The 14634-nt window shown below is 51.1% G+C and overlaps 1 protein-coding gene across 1 annotated transcript in view; it reads right to left on the reverse strand.

Annotated features, from left to right (window-relative positions):
• HEXD (hexosaminidase D) overlaps nucleotides 1–11531 on the reverse strand; it is a 112563-nt gene extending 101032 nt beyond the window's left edge. Inside the window, exon 1 of the mRNA XM_069952119.1 lies at nucleotides 11430–11531. The gene's annotated coding sequence lies outside the window, so the exon portion shown is untranslated. The remainder of the gene's footprint in view (nucleotides 1–11429) is intronic.
• Nucleotides 11532–14634: the final 3103 nt, after the last annotated feature.

A 14634-nucleotide genomic window follows, 5' to 3' on the forward strand; every position in this document is an offset into this window, starting at 1 on the left:
ACTGCCAGACGGAACCCCTAGTCCTCCAGGTGGGCGCCTTACATCAGGAGAGGATCTCCTTCTACGTTTTGCGCCATTCCTCTTCCAACATCCTGTTGGGTCTCCCTTGGCTGCAACTACATACCCCTAAGCTGGACTGGAGAACTGGGGAGGTTCTCAGCTGGGGCCAGGACTGTCCAAATAGGTGTCTGAGACCTCCTCAACCCAAGTGCGCTACGAGGTCACCTGCTAACGCCAAGCCTCATTCGGGACTACCGCAGGAATACCATGACTTCGTTGATGTTTTTTCGGCCAAGGAGGCGGACTCTCTACCACCTCATCGGCCCTATGATTGCCCTATAGACCTTCTTCCAGGAACTTCTCCTCCACGTAGTCGAGTATACTGTCACAGCCGCGGCGGCGTCCCGCGTTCCGGGCCGCCACTGCGACCGCTTCCTGCCCCATGCAGCAGCCGGTGTCCATAGTCGGGGACCCGGCGCTGCTATCACCTCGGCCCCGGGGGGCGCCTCACCTCTCCACGCTCCTGTCTCCCGCTGTGCCGGCCGGCGCGCGCGTCCCCGCCTCCTAGGGCGCGCGCGCGCCGGCTGTCTCAGATTTAAAGGGGCAGTGCGCTTCTAATTGGTAGTTGCACCTAATCACTCCCCTATAAATCCCAGCTTGCCCTGTTCCCTGTGTTGGAGCCTCTACATGCTTCCCATAGCGTTTGGCCCAGCTCCCTGTTGTTCCTGTGTCCTGTCCGTTACCTGGTCCCAAGTCCCTGTTCCTGAGTCCTGTCCGTTACCTGGTCCCAAGTCCCTGTTCCTGGTTCCTGTTCCCCTGTCACTCCACCTGTTCCCGTGTCCAGCCTGTCACGTGCCCTCTCATCTGCAGACTATTGCCTGTGCCATCTCCTGCCACGCCTCGCCTGCCGTCACCAGCAACCAAGCCAGGGGTAGCGACCTGGGGGTCGCCTGCCGCAGCAAGTCCATCCCGCCTTGCGGCGGGCTCTGGTGAAAACCAGCGGCCCCTTAGACTCCGCTCCCTGGTGAGGTTTGTGCCATCGCTGGTGCCGGTCCAGTGGATCCACTACTCCGGGCGTTACAGTAGGCTCCAACCATGGATCCCGGCGAGGTGCCCGATCTCCGTGACGTCGCCAGAGTGGTCACTCAGCAGGCGCAACAAATCCAGAAACAGTCACAGCAGATCCAGCAACTCACTGCCGCCTTACAGCAGCAGACTACTGCCCAGCGCACACCACCTCCTGACGCTTCTTCTTCACTCCGACTGGCCCTCCCAAGCAAGTACTCTGGGGACTCTAAGTTGTGCAGAGGATTCTTGACTCAGTGCACCATGCACATTGAACTTTTGAGTAGTCAGTTTTCCACCGAGCGCTCTAAAGTGGCTTTCATCATCAGCCTATTAGAGGGTAGAGCCCTGGCCTGGGCCACGCCACTGTGGGACCGTGATGATCCAGTTGCTGCCAATCTCCGGGCCTTCCTATTCGAGTTTCGCTCCGTCTTTGAGGAACCTGCCCGTGCTTCTTCAGCCGAGACTGCTCTCCTCAACCTCTCTCAAGGCAGCTCCTCTGTTGGTGACTACGCCATCCAGTTCCGCACCCTGGCAGCCGAATTGGACTGGAACGAGGCCGCCCTATTGGCCACCTTCAAGAAGGGCCTGTCTAGTCGTGTGAGAGACGTGCTCGCTGCCCGAGACCTGCCTACCTCCCTGAACGAACTCATTCTACTGGCCACCCGAGTTGATACTCGTTTTTCGGAGAGGGAGGAGGAGGTTCGGCATGAACATTTACTAACCCGTTCCCGTCGCCATCCCCAGCTGGCGCCGGTTTTCCAGAATCCTGACCTTTCGATGTCCCAACCGTCTCCTGAGATTCCTATGCAGGTGGAACGGGCTCACCTGACGCCTGATGAAAGAATCCGGCGCCTGGAGCAGAATCTCTGTCTCTATTGCGGGGGTTCCGATCACTTCCGGCTGGGATGTCCCCTACGTCCCCAAACATCCGGAAAATGCTCGCACCTAGGTCCGGTGGGACAGGTGTCCCTAGGTGTGAATGCCACCATACCAAGTCTGTCTATGCCAGTTTCCATCCGGACTCTCTCAGGACGAAATCATCAGACTACTGCCTTCCTCGATTCTGGGTCAGCAGGCAGTTTTATTGCGGCAACATTGGTCCAAAGATGGCGGCTACCCGTGACCCGACTAGCCAGGCCCCTGACTATCTCCTCGGTCACAGGCGAGATTCTTACCGACCGTGTGTACTACCAGACCGCACCTTTAGTCCTCCAGGTGGGTCCTTTACATCAAGAAAAGATATCCTTCTACGTCCTGCCCCATTCTTCCCCCGCGGTCCTCCTGGGACTCCCGTGGCTGCAAGAACATGCCCCTCAACTGGACTGGAGAACCGGGGAGATTCTCAGTTGGGGTCCGGACTGTTCCAACCAGTGTCTCAGGTCACCTCAGACCAAGTGTACTATGTCGTTTCCTGTCCCAGCCAAGCCTCTATCCGACCTACCGGCAGAAGACCAAGACTCGGCGGATGCCTTCTCTGCCGAGGTGTACCCTCTCTCCGTACCCAAGACTAAGGTCGGGTCCTCTCACCACCGGGAGAACTTACAGAAGGTCCTCGTCCACAGACCCACAGTCCCTTGCCATGTTTTACCGCCTGATCGCCTAGCACCAGTCGTCACCTCCTCGCTTCGGAGAGTACCCCCCGGAAAGACTCATGTTCACCCTGCGCTTCGAAGAGGTATTTTGAAGTGGGGTCATTCCTCGTTGGAGGCCGGGCACCCTGGAGTCCGTAAGACCGGCCAACGGATCTCTCGCCACTACTGGTGGTCCAGTTTGTTTCAAGATGTCAAAGACTTTGTGGCTTCCTGTGCCATCTGCAGGCAAGAAAGAGGGGGAGGCCAAAGGGGGGGGGGTACTGTCACAGCCGCGGCGGCGTCCCGCGTTCCGGGCCGCCGCCGCGACCGCTTCCTGCCCCATGCAGCAGCCGGTGTCCATAGTCGGGGACCCGGCGCTGCTATCACCTCGGCCCCGGGGGGCGCCTCACCTCTCCACGCTCCTGTCTCCCGCTGTGCCGGCCGGCGCGCGCGTCCCCGCCTCCTAGGGCGCGCGCGCGCCGGCTGTCTCAGATTTAAAGGGGCAGTGCGCTCCTAATTGGTAGTTGCACCTAATCACTCCCCTATAAATCCCAGCTTGCCCTGTTCCCTGTGTTGGAGCCTCTACATGCTTCCCATAGCGTTTGGCCCAGCTCCCTGTTGTTCCTGTGTCCTGTCCGTTACCTGGTCCCAAGTCCCTGTTCCTGAGTCCTGTCCGTTACCTGGTCCCAAGTCCCTGTTCCTGGTTCCTGTTCCCCTGTCACTCCACCTGTTCCCGTGTCCAGCCTGTCACGTGCCCTCTCATCTGCAGACTATTGCCTGTGCCATCTCCTGCCACGCCTCGCCTGCCGTCACCAGCAACCAAGCCAGGGGTAGCGACCTGGGGGTCGCCTGCCGCAGCAAGTCCATCCCGCCTTGCGGCGGGCTCTGGTGAAAACCAGCGGCCCCTTAGACTCCGCTCCCTGGTGAGGTTTGTGCCATCGCTGGTGCCGGTCCAGTGGATCCACTACTCCGGGCGTTACATATACCCTCTCTCGGTGCCCGAGACGGAAGCCATGTCCTCCTACTTCCGGGAGAACTTACAGTAGGGCTTCATTCGTAAATCCACGTCCCCTGCTGGCGCTGGATTTTTCTTTGTGCAGAAGAAGGACAGTTCCCTCCGCCCATGCATAGACTACCGGGGCTTAAATAAGATGACTGTCAAGAACCGCTATCCTCTTCCGCTAATCCCCGAACTATTCGACCGTCTCCGTGGAGCTAGGGTCTTCTCTAAGCTGGACCTGAGGGGAGCGTATAACCTGATCCGAATTCGTGAAGGAGACGAATGGAAGACCGCTTTCAACACCAGGGATGGGCACTACGAATATCTGGTCATGCCATTCGGCCTATGCAACGCCCCAGCGGTCTTCCAGGAATTTGTGAATGATATATTCCGCGACCTCCTCTATGTCTGCGTCATTGTCTATCTTGACGACATCCTGGTCTTCTCCCACGACCAGCAGACCCACGTGTCCCATGTACGGCAGGTTCTACGAAGATTACGGGCCAACCGCTTATATGCCAAGCTGGAGAAGTGCGTTTTCCATCAACGCAGCCTGCCGTTTCTTGGGTACATTGTCTCCGACCAGGGCCTACAGATGGATCCTGCCAAGCTCTCAGCTGTTCTCCAATGGCCTCGCCCTGAGGGACTTAGAGCTATCCAACGATTCCTTGGATTTGCCAACTACTACCGGCAATTCATCCCTCACTTCTCTACCCTGGTAGCACCCATAGTGGCTCTCACAAAGAAGAGGGCGGATCCCAAACGCTGGCCTCCAGAGGCCGAACAAGCCTTCAATAGCCTAATGTCTGCCTTTGCCTCCGCTCCTGCTCTAGTTCGCCCGGATATCTCCAAGCTGTTTTCTCTTGAAGTTGATGCTTCTTCTGTGGGCGCAGGAGCCGTCCTCTCGCAAAGGGACACATCAGGCAAGATCAGAACCTGCGGGTTCTTTTCTAAAACTTTTTCCATCGTGAACTCCTGGCTATCAAGTTGGCACTGGAGGAGTGGCGTCATCTCCTAGAGGGGGCTAGACATTCCGTTAACATCTACACGGACCACAAGAACCTCCTCTACCTCCAATCGGCTCAACGCCTCAATCCCCGGCAGGCCAGGTGGTCCCTCTTCTTCTCTCGGTTCAACTTCACCATTCATTTCCGTCCAGCCGAGAAGAATATAAAGGCCGATGCGTTATCCCGAGCATCCGATGTCATGGGGCAAGAGGAACCTCCTCGTCACATAATTCCTCCCGATTGCCTAGTACCTGTTGCTACTTCTACTCTGCAGAGATTGCCTCCCGGTAAGACTTATGTGCGCCCCGGACTCCGTAAACGCATCTTGAAATGGGGTCATTCCTCTATGGTGGCCGGGCATCCGGGAGCTCTAAAGACCGGGCAACTGATCTCCCGCCACTACTGGTGGCCTAGCCTACTCCAAGATGTCAAGGACTTTGTGGCGTCTTGTACCATCTGTGCCAGAGACAAGTCCTCCCATCAAAAGCCTACCGGCCTACTTCAGCCCTTGCCAGTCCCAGACCGCCCCTGGTGCCATATAGGCATGGACTTTGTCACAGACTTACCTCCATCTGCGGGTGACACGGTCATTTGGGTTGTAACTGACCGCTTTTCCAAGATGTCCCACTTCGTGGCTCTTCCTGGATTACCATCAGCTCCTCGCCTGGCCCAGCTGTTCTTTCAGCATATCTTCCGCCTCCATGGTCTTCCTCTTCATATAGTGTCTGACAGAGGCTCACAATTTGTCTCCAGATTCTGGCGTGCTCTCTGCTCTCAACTCCAAGTGAAGCTGGACTTCTCTTCGGCCTATCATCCCCAGACTAATGGGCAAGTGGAGAGGGTCAATCAGGTCCTTGGCAGTTATCTTCGACATTTCGTCTCCGCTCGCCAGGACAACTGGTCCAGTCTGCTTCCATGGGCGGAGTTCTCCTACAATCATCTGGACTCGAGCTCCACAGGCAAGTCACCCTTCTATGTGGTCTATGGACGTCATCCTCGCCCTCCTCTGCCTCTCTCTCCATCCTCTGAAGTCCCAGCCGTGGAGGAGTTGTTATCTGACCTGCAGTCAATCTGGGAACAGACTCGACAATCTCTGCTCAAGGCATCTGACCGCATGAAGGACCAGGCGGATAAGAGAAGAAGACCCGCCATGAATTTTCTCCCTGGGGACAAAGTCTGGCTCTCGGCCAAATATGTCCGACTCAAGATTCCCAGCTACAAGTTGGGTCCTCGATTCATCGGTCCTTTCTCGGTGCTAAAACGCCTCAACCCTGTCACCTACAAACTCCGCCTACCTCCTACGATGCGGATTCCGAACGCCTTCCATGTCTCCCTCTTAAAGCCAGTAGTCCTCAACCGGTTCTCCGATAAGGCTTCGCTCTCTGCTCCACAAGCCGTCTCTGACGACGTCTACATTGTCAAAGACATTCTGGCCATGAAAACTGTCAGAGGGAGACGGTTCTTCCTGGTGGACTGGAAAGGATTTGGTCCTGAGGAGAGGTCCTGGGAACCCGAGGCTAACATCCTGGACCAAGATCTCATCAAGAGGTTCCTACAGGCCAGAAAGAGGGGGAGGCCAAAGGGGGGGGGGTACTGTCACGGCCGCGGCGGCGTCCCGTGCTCCGGGCCGCCGCCGCGACTCCTCTCTTTCCCATGCAGCAGGCGGTGTCCATAAGCAGGGACCCGGCGCTGCTGTTACTTCGGCCCCGGGGGGCGTCTCACCTCTCCACGCTCCTGTCCGTCGCTGTGCCGGCCGGCGCGCGCGTCCCCGCCTCCTAGGGCGCGCGCGCGCCGGCTGTCTCAGATTTAAAGGGGCAGTGCGCTCCTAATTGGTCATGCACACAATCACTCCCTATAAATTCCAGCCCTGCCCCACTGCAGGTGTTGGAGCCTCTACATGCTTCCCATAGCGTTTGGCCCAGCTCCCTGTTGTTCCTGATTCCTGTCCGCTACCTGGTCCCTAGTCCTTGTTCCTGATTCCTGTCCGCTACCTGGTCCCCACTCCTTGTTCCTGGTTCCTGCTTCCCCGTTACACTTTGGTTCCTGTGTTCAGCCTGTCACGTGCGGTCTCACCTACAGACCATTGCCAGTACCATCTCCTGCCTACTGCTTCTGCCATGCCTCGCCTGCCGTCACTAGCAACCAAGCCAGGGGTAGCGACCTGGGGGTCGCCTGCCGCAGCAAGTCCATCCCGCCTTGCGGCGGGCTCTGGTGAAAACCAGCGGCCCCTTAGACTCCGCTCCCTGGTGAGGTTAGTGCCATCGCTAGTGACGGTCCAGTGGATCCACTACTCCAGGAGTTACAGCGCTGCAGCACATCCTCTTTTCACTTTGAGTTAGAAAATAAGAGTCAGACTTACAATGGAGCTCTATGGAGCCGGACTCTCTTTCTCTAAGGGCCCTATTCCACCAGACGATTATCGTTCAGATTATCGTTAAATAGTTCGAATCTAAACGATAATCGTTCGGTTGAAATGCAGTTAACGATTAACGACCGAACGAGAAATCGTTGATCGCTTTAGACCTTGACCTATTTTTATCGTTGCTCGTTCACAAATCGTTCGCAAATCGTTTGCATTGAATAAGACATAAGTAGATATGAACGCAATAGCGAATAAATAGCGAAGAAAAAACGATCGCAGTTACGATCATAAGTAACGATTATCGTTCCATGGAAATGAGTGAACGTTTTCAGGTCTTTCGCAATATAGCGGTTGTTTGAGATCGTTAACGATTATGCAAACGATAATCGTCCGGTGGAATAGGGCCCTAATTGAGTTCGGTCTTCTCCCGGCTTGTTCTCCCGATCAGTAAAAGTGTGAACACTCAGATCCAGACCGATCAAAAATTTTCACATGTCTCTACGACATGTCAAAGTTTTTTGTAACAATAGTGATACTTTAAAGCTTACAGAGCCTATTAAACGGCTCAATGATCGTGCAGCAAGGGCTCTATATATATCGCTAGTGATGTCTGTGCGACCTTGCTAATATGGAAAGTATTAAAGTATATACTTACCTCTCTATGATCCCTGGTTGGGGACCTAGTTGGTTGGCGAGGACGCATGACTCCTTGGCTCACCTCTAAGTATCATTCTTCCAATGGAAGTGGCGCTGCGACCTAGCTGGGTCACTCGGTTTATTCCATCACGGACATTCAGCAGGAAGGGAGACACGCAGTGCCTGGGACGGACGTATCGGGAAATACCTTCCATTCAGAAGAAAGGTGTCACCTGATTCCTTCCGTCCCTGGTACTAGTAGAACTGCGTATCCCCCTCCCTGCTGTATGTCCGTGATGGAATAAAGTGAGTGTTTGTTGCCGTATCTTATGGTGAGTGCTGGAGTCTTTATCCTTGCACCTAGGACTTCACTGCTTTGATCGCTTTAACCGGCAGATGGCAGTGTTATCGTTTGGCTGGTCTCCCTTAGAATCAGCTATCTGTTTCTCTTATGGCTTTACTAGGCATTGCTCCCACTTAGCCACAATCCTGCTCCACACTGATGAGGGGCAATACCCCGAAACAGCTGTATGTGGATTGATACCTGGCCTTGGTTTTCCCCTTGTCATTACATTGACTTATAGGGCCACTTAATATGGTGGTTTTTGTGGTTTCCTTACAGGAGCCACCCCTTGGCTGAGTCCTTCCTGGAGGAATATCTGGCTAGTACTGTGTTTCGAGACTCTTTAATGAGGCTCCACTGGCTCTTCTTTTGCATATACATGTTTCCCAGGGAGCAATGCACCTAGGAATTCACTACATTGAGCGCTTTAACCGGCATCCGGCAGTGTTATCGTTTGGCTGGTCTCCCTGAGATCAGCGATCTGTTTCTCATATATTTTTCTTTTTAGTGTCACATCGGGATACTCACCTCTGTCCTGACCACATCCACTGCGGCTCAGCCGCTTTGCTGTTCTGTGCCCCAGGCTGTTCATTTAACTTTCACCTTATATATGGACTGTTGCATAGTCCATATATATAGTATAGTATGTATAGCAGCATAGCTATTATAGTATGGGTTACAATATATAATTGTGTACAGTATAAGGCTATGTTCACACAACGTATGAGACCGGCCGTTCCGTGACCAGTCCGGGTCACGGAACGGCCGGTCTCTGCCTGGATCATCCCGGTCGGTACTGTAGTACCGGCCGGATGATCTTTCAGGCCGTGGTGTTCTGATTAGAGATGAGCGGAACTTTCGGACTTTCGGTCCGAAAGCCGCTCACTCCAGTGCGATTACGTAGCGTACTTTTACGTAGTGTAAACATAGCCTAACAGTGTACAATTTCTTGATGGTTACAAGCTGCAGAACAGGATTGTAGGTTGGGGTTACTTGTCTCTGTCTCCGGAGGATGACCTATAAGAGACTTGCTGCTGGAGGACATGACCGCCATCTCTGTAGTTCTGCCCTAATTGAAATTCCCTGTTTTTGCAGCCGCATTTACCGGCTTTCATGTTCTTCGCACCTCCCAAATGTGATGCATGTATTAGAAAGATCTCCAGCACTTAGAACATCGCACGCTTTGAGGGTTTTCTTGTTGGTTTGAACCTTGCAGCTACAGGAAATTCCTCACAAGAAACAAGTAACTTTCACCTGCTTATAGAATAGGAATTAGTGTGAACACCGACCTGGCCTGTACCGGTGTGGTACTCAGCAGAACTAGATCCATTTTGTGAGTGAGCAGTAATAAACGCCTTCACTAGGGCAGACTAACCCGAATTATATTAGGTGCTTCCTGCTAATTGGGGTCACATGGTAAGACCCAAATGACCCAATCAGCAGGAAGCACCTGTGCACACATGACAAGTACCTCCTATTTTTCCCATTCTACCTGCAGGAGCAATGGTGAGTAGTAAGACCATGTTCACACTTGTGTTGTTTGGTGGCAGCTTTCTCTGCCGGTGTTACCTGCTGGGTTTTGGGGGGGGGGGGGGCTTTGGGGATTGGTCCTGTGACAGTGGGGTTGCAGGGCCATTCTATGGCCTCCCTTCCCTGTTTGTGCTCGCTTTGCGGGGTTAGCAGTCGCTGACTGACACAGTGGTGAGTTAGTGTACTGACTCTTATGAGCCAGGAGACCTGCACGTGGTACATGGGGCAATATGGTTTGATCAAATTAAATACTAACATCCTGACGTTGGTTTTTAAATATAGTCGAGAGGCATTAGTGTCAGCCATAGGTGTGATGTGCAACAGCTCCTTTCTCTTCTTGTCCGTTTTATAGTAGTTATATTCCTGTATATAGGAGCAGTATTATAGTAGTTATATTCCTGTATATAGGAGCAATATTATAGTAGTTATATTCCTGTATATAGGAGCAGTATAATAGTAGTTATATTCCTGTATATAGGGGCAGTATTATAGTAGTTATATTCTTGTATATAGGGAGCAATATTATAGTAGTTATATTCCTGTATATAGGAGCAGTATTATAGTAGTTATATTCTTGTATATAGGAGCAGTATTATAGTAGTTATATTCCTGTATATAGGAGCAGTATTATAGTAGTTATATTCTTGTATATAGGAGCAGTATTATAGTAGTTATATTCCTGTATATAGGAGCAGTATTATAGTAGTTATATTCTTGTATATAGGAGCAGTATTATAGTAGTTATATTCTTGTATATAGGGGGCAGTATTATAGAAGTTATATGCTTGTACATAGGAGCAGTATTATAGTAGTTATATTCTTGTATATAGAAGCAGTATTATAGTAGTTATATTCTTGTATATAGGAGCAGTATTATAGTAGTTATATTCCTGTATATAGGAGCAGTATTATAGTAGTTATATTCTTGTATATAGGAGCAGTATTATAGTAGTTATATTCTTGTATATAGGGGGCAGTATTATAGAAGTTATATGCTTGTACATAGGAGCAGTATTATAGTAGTTATATTCTTGTATATAGAAGCAGTATTATAGTAGTTATATTCTTGTATATAGGAGCAGTATTATAGTAGTTATGGTTCAGGGAAGAAAAAGAGTGCTGCACCTCACACCTATGGCTGATACTAGTACATCTCGGCTGCATAAAAAACATCAGAATTCTGTATGTGAATTGATCAAGCCACACTGCCCCATGTACCGCGTGCAGGTATCTGATACACATGGGTCCTTACACTAAGTCCACACTGTGCCGGTCAGTGACCACCACCCCCGCAGGCGTGCACAGTCAGGGAAGGGAGGCCATGGAGCGGCCCTGCAACCCCCATGCCACAGGACCAGACCCAAAAATGCTACACCAGAACCCAGCTAGCACCACCGGCGGAGGAAGCTGCCCCCAAACAGCACAAGTCTGGATGAGGTATTGCACTCACCATAGCTATCACAGTTAGAATGGGACAGACAGGAGGGATTAAAACCATGAGCACTCAGGTGTCTCCTGCTAATTGCGGTCATGTGGGTCTTACAGGAGGAGTGCAAAACACGAAGAAAAGAGAGAAACGAAAATACGGTTCAGGGAAGAAAAAGAGTGCTGCACCTCACACCTATGGCTGATACTAGTACCTCTCGGCTGCATAAAAAACATCAGAATTCTATATGTGAATTGATCAAGCCACACTGCCCCATGTACCTCGTGCAGGTATCGTATAGTAGTTATATTTCTGTGTATAGGAGCAGTATTATAGTAGTTATCGTTTCTAAAGCAGAATGCGGTCGGCACCACTGACGCTGTGATAGCAGGAGGATATGCAGTGACACAGAAATTCCAACGGGGTGCTCCGTACAACAGAAGAATGTGTAATGTAAACAGTGAAGACAGAGGTCCGGGCACTCACCGATCTTCAGGAATCTTTATTCAGGCACAGTATACATCAGGGAAGGGAGGACAGGTGAAAGTGTGGGCGTACGCTACCCCAGGACAGCTGTTTCCCGGCTGATTGCCGCTTCCTCAAGCTAGGGTATCACGTGACTGCAGGGAGGAGGGTGCTTAAATAACAAAGCGTGACACTAAGCAAAACAAGTGATAAAGTAATAAAGAGACACAATGTTAAAAACAACACTACAGGCAGGCATTGAAGTCGTTGCGCTCATTAAGCCCTAAGGGGCCAGTGGCATTGAGTTTAGAGATCCAGAATACCTCTCTGGCAAGCAGTAACTCATGTCTGTCTCCTCCCTCTGGGGGGGTATTAACCCTTTGCAGACCAAAAAATCTCATGCAACTTGTATCTCCACTGTGAACCAGACGCATATGCTCAATGAGTCGGGGGACACCTTTCCCCGATCTCACCGAATACATGTGTTCCTTGAACCGGACCCACATGCACCGCTTCGTTTTCCCCACATAATATCTGGCGCAAGGACACGTCACAACATAGATGACAAAACTTGTCTTGCACGTGATAAAGTGGGATACTCTGCACTCAGTGCCATTGAGGGAGAAATAGGCTCTGTCGATCAACTGATCGCAGTAACCGCACTGCTTGCACTTTTTGTTGCCCTGCGGTAATGTCTTTTGTAGCCAGTTGGTCTGTTTAGTGAGGCAGTTCGTTTTGCTATTTAGTTCATCTTCTAGAGTTCTGTTCTTACGGAACGTGATCAGTGGGTATTGCTCAGTCATCTCTTTGAGGTCAGGGTCTGTACATAACAGGGGCCAGTTTCTCTTGATTGCTCCAGCAATAACCTGATTAACAGGGGAATTCTGAAACGCAAAAGAGTATCTCTTGGCCTTGTCTCTGTCATTCTTAGACTGGCTGCAGAGCATTTCATCTCTACTTTTAGTAATGATTCTGGAATGGCTTTCTTGGATAACGCTCTGTGGATAGCCTCTCTGTTCTAGACGGTCCTCTAGCTCTTTAAGCTGCCTAGTGAACCCTTCTTCTGATGAATTAACCCTTCTGGTCCTGACCATTTGTCCATAGGGTATGGCGTCTCTAACCTGGGGGGGTGGGAGCTCTCATAGTGCAGCAGCGAGTTACAGGCTGTCGGCTTCCTAAATATGGATGTGGTGAGTTCATTGTCAGAGACCTCCACCCACACGTCTAGGAACTCAATCTGTGAGCCCCCAAACTTGTGGGTGAAGGCCATGTTAACCCCATTCTGTGTGTTCAAGTATGTGACAAAATCGGAAAAAGATTCCTCTGACCCCTCCCATACAAAAAACATGTCATCAATATAACGAAAAAAAGCCTTAATGGGGATAGCAAACGGGTTAGTGGATGAAAAAATAAGCCTGTTCTCCATGTGAGCCAAAAATAAATTGGCGTACGTGCAGGAGACTGGCGTGCCCATCGCAGTGCCGATCTCCTGCACATACCACTGCCCCTCAAAAGTGAATGTATTATTGACCAAAATAAACCGGAGGGCGTCCCTGACGAAAGCTCTAAATGCATCGGTATTACCCGCACGACCGAGGATGTGGTCAATCGCCTCCACACCCGCATCATGTGGGATGCGGGTGTAGAGGCTCTCCACATCCACGGTCGCTAGTGCATATCCTTCCTGCCAATGGAGCTCACGAAGTGCTTTTAAAAACTCAGTGGTATCTTTGAGGTACGATTGTGTGACGTCCAACAGCGGTCGCAAAGCCCAGTCTAAGAATTGGGATAAGCCCTCAGTCACTGAACCGACCGCCGAGACAATGGGACGGCCCGGCGGCCGGTCCAGCGACTTATGCACCTTGGGCAAAAAGTACCATCTGGGCTTGCGGGGGAAGTCTGGTAAAAGCCTTTCGGCTGTTTTCATGTCCAAGGCTCCGGACGTGGTATGTGTCCTTAACAGGGACCGTAATTGTTCCTTTATCTTTGGAGTAGGATCTTGGTTGAGTCTCCTGTAAACATCTGGATTGTTGAGCTGCCGTCCGGCTTCCTCCCTGTAATACTGTGTAGACATCACAACTGTCGCCCCGCCTTTGTCGGCTCTCTTGATCGTGAGATCTGGTCGAGACTTCAACCATGTGAGTGCTCTTCTTTCTCTGTCGGGGATATTGTGCACTGCTCTGGGATAAATCAGGGCTTTGACATCCGATTGTACTGCCCTTTGGAACTGGTCTATGGGGCTACCAGGAACTATCTGGGGTGAGAACGTAGATCTCTTACCACCCGTAAACACATCTTTATTGTGATCGTTGCCATCAACATACACAGGCATGTCTGGTCTGTCTAAATGGGCTAGCATATGTACACATGCATTCTCTGCAGGGGTGAAATCACTCACCACCTGAAAGCCTAGTGAGCCAACCTGACATCTAGACACAGACTCAGTTTCACTGCGTTTACAATATTTATTAGTGGCAAAATATTTAGTTAGATTAATTTTTCTAATTGCCTTATGTAGATCTAATTCAAAGGAGGGCACAGAGAAATCTTCATTGATTCCGAATATAAGTCCCCTTTCCAGCAATGACACGCAATTGGGTTCTAATGAGACACCAGAAATGTTGATGACGTTGGAGGGCGTTCCTAATCCCGCCACGACACTTGTTTTCTTTTCTTCTCTTTCTGTGTCTTTTCTCCTCTTTTTCCCCCCTCTTCGCGTGCGCCGCCTAAAGGGATATTCTGTACATGGCCAGGTTTACGTCTTTGGGTCCCACCGGCTCCTCTGGCAGTGGATGAATCATCTGAGGGACTGGAATCTGAATCCGTTGTCCAGTGCTCAGATCTCTTCTGCCTAGGTCTGAATGAGCTCTTGCGTTTAGTGTTCCAATCGAAAATCCGTCCGGAAGGGTTCACTAGGCAGCTTAAAGAGCTAGAGGACCGTCTAGAACAGAGAGGCTATCCACAGAGCGTTATCCAAGAAAGCCATTCCAGAATCATTACTAAAAGTAGAGATGAAATGCTCTGCAGCCAGTCTAAGAATGACAGAGACAAGGCCAAGAGATACTCTTTTGCGTTTCAGAATTCCCCTGTTAATCAGGTTATTGCTGGAGCAATCAAGAGAAACTGGCCCCTGTTATGTACAGACCCTGACCTCAAAGGGATGACTGAGCAATACCCACTGATCACGTTCCGTAAGAACAGAACTCTAGAAGATGAACTAAATAGC

This window comes from Dendropsophus ebraccatus, chromosome 14 (assembly GCF_027789765.1).
Source record: "Dendropsophus ebraccatus isolate aDenEbr1 chromosome 14, aDenEbr1.pat, whole genome shotgun sequence".
Lineage (NCBI taxonomy): Eukaryota > Metazoa > Chordata > Amphibia > Anura > Hylidae > Dendropsophus > Dendropsophus ebraccatus.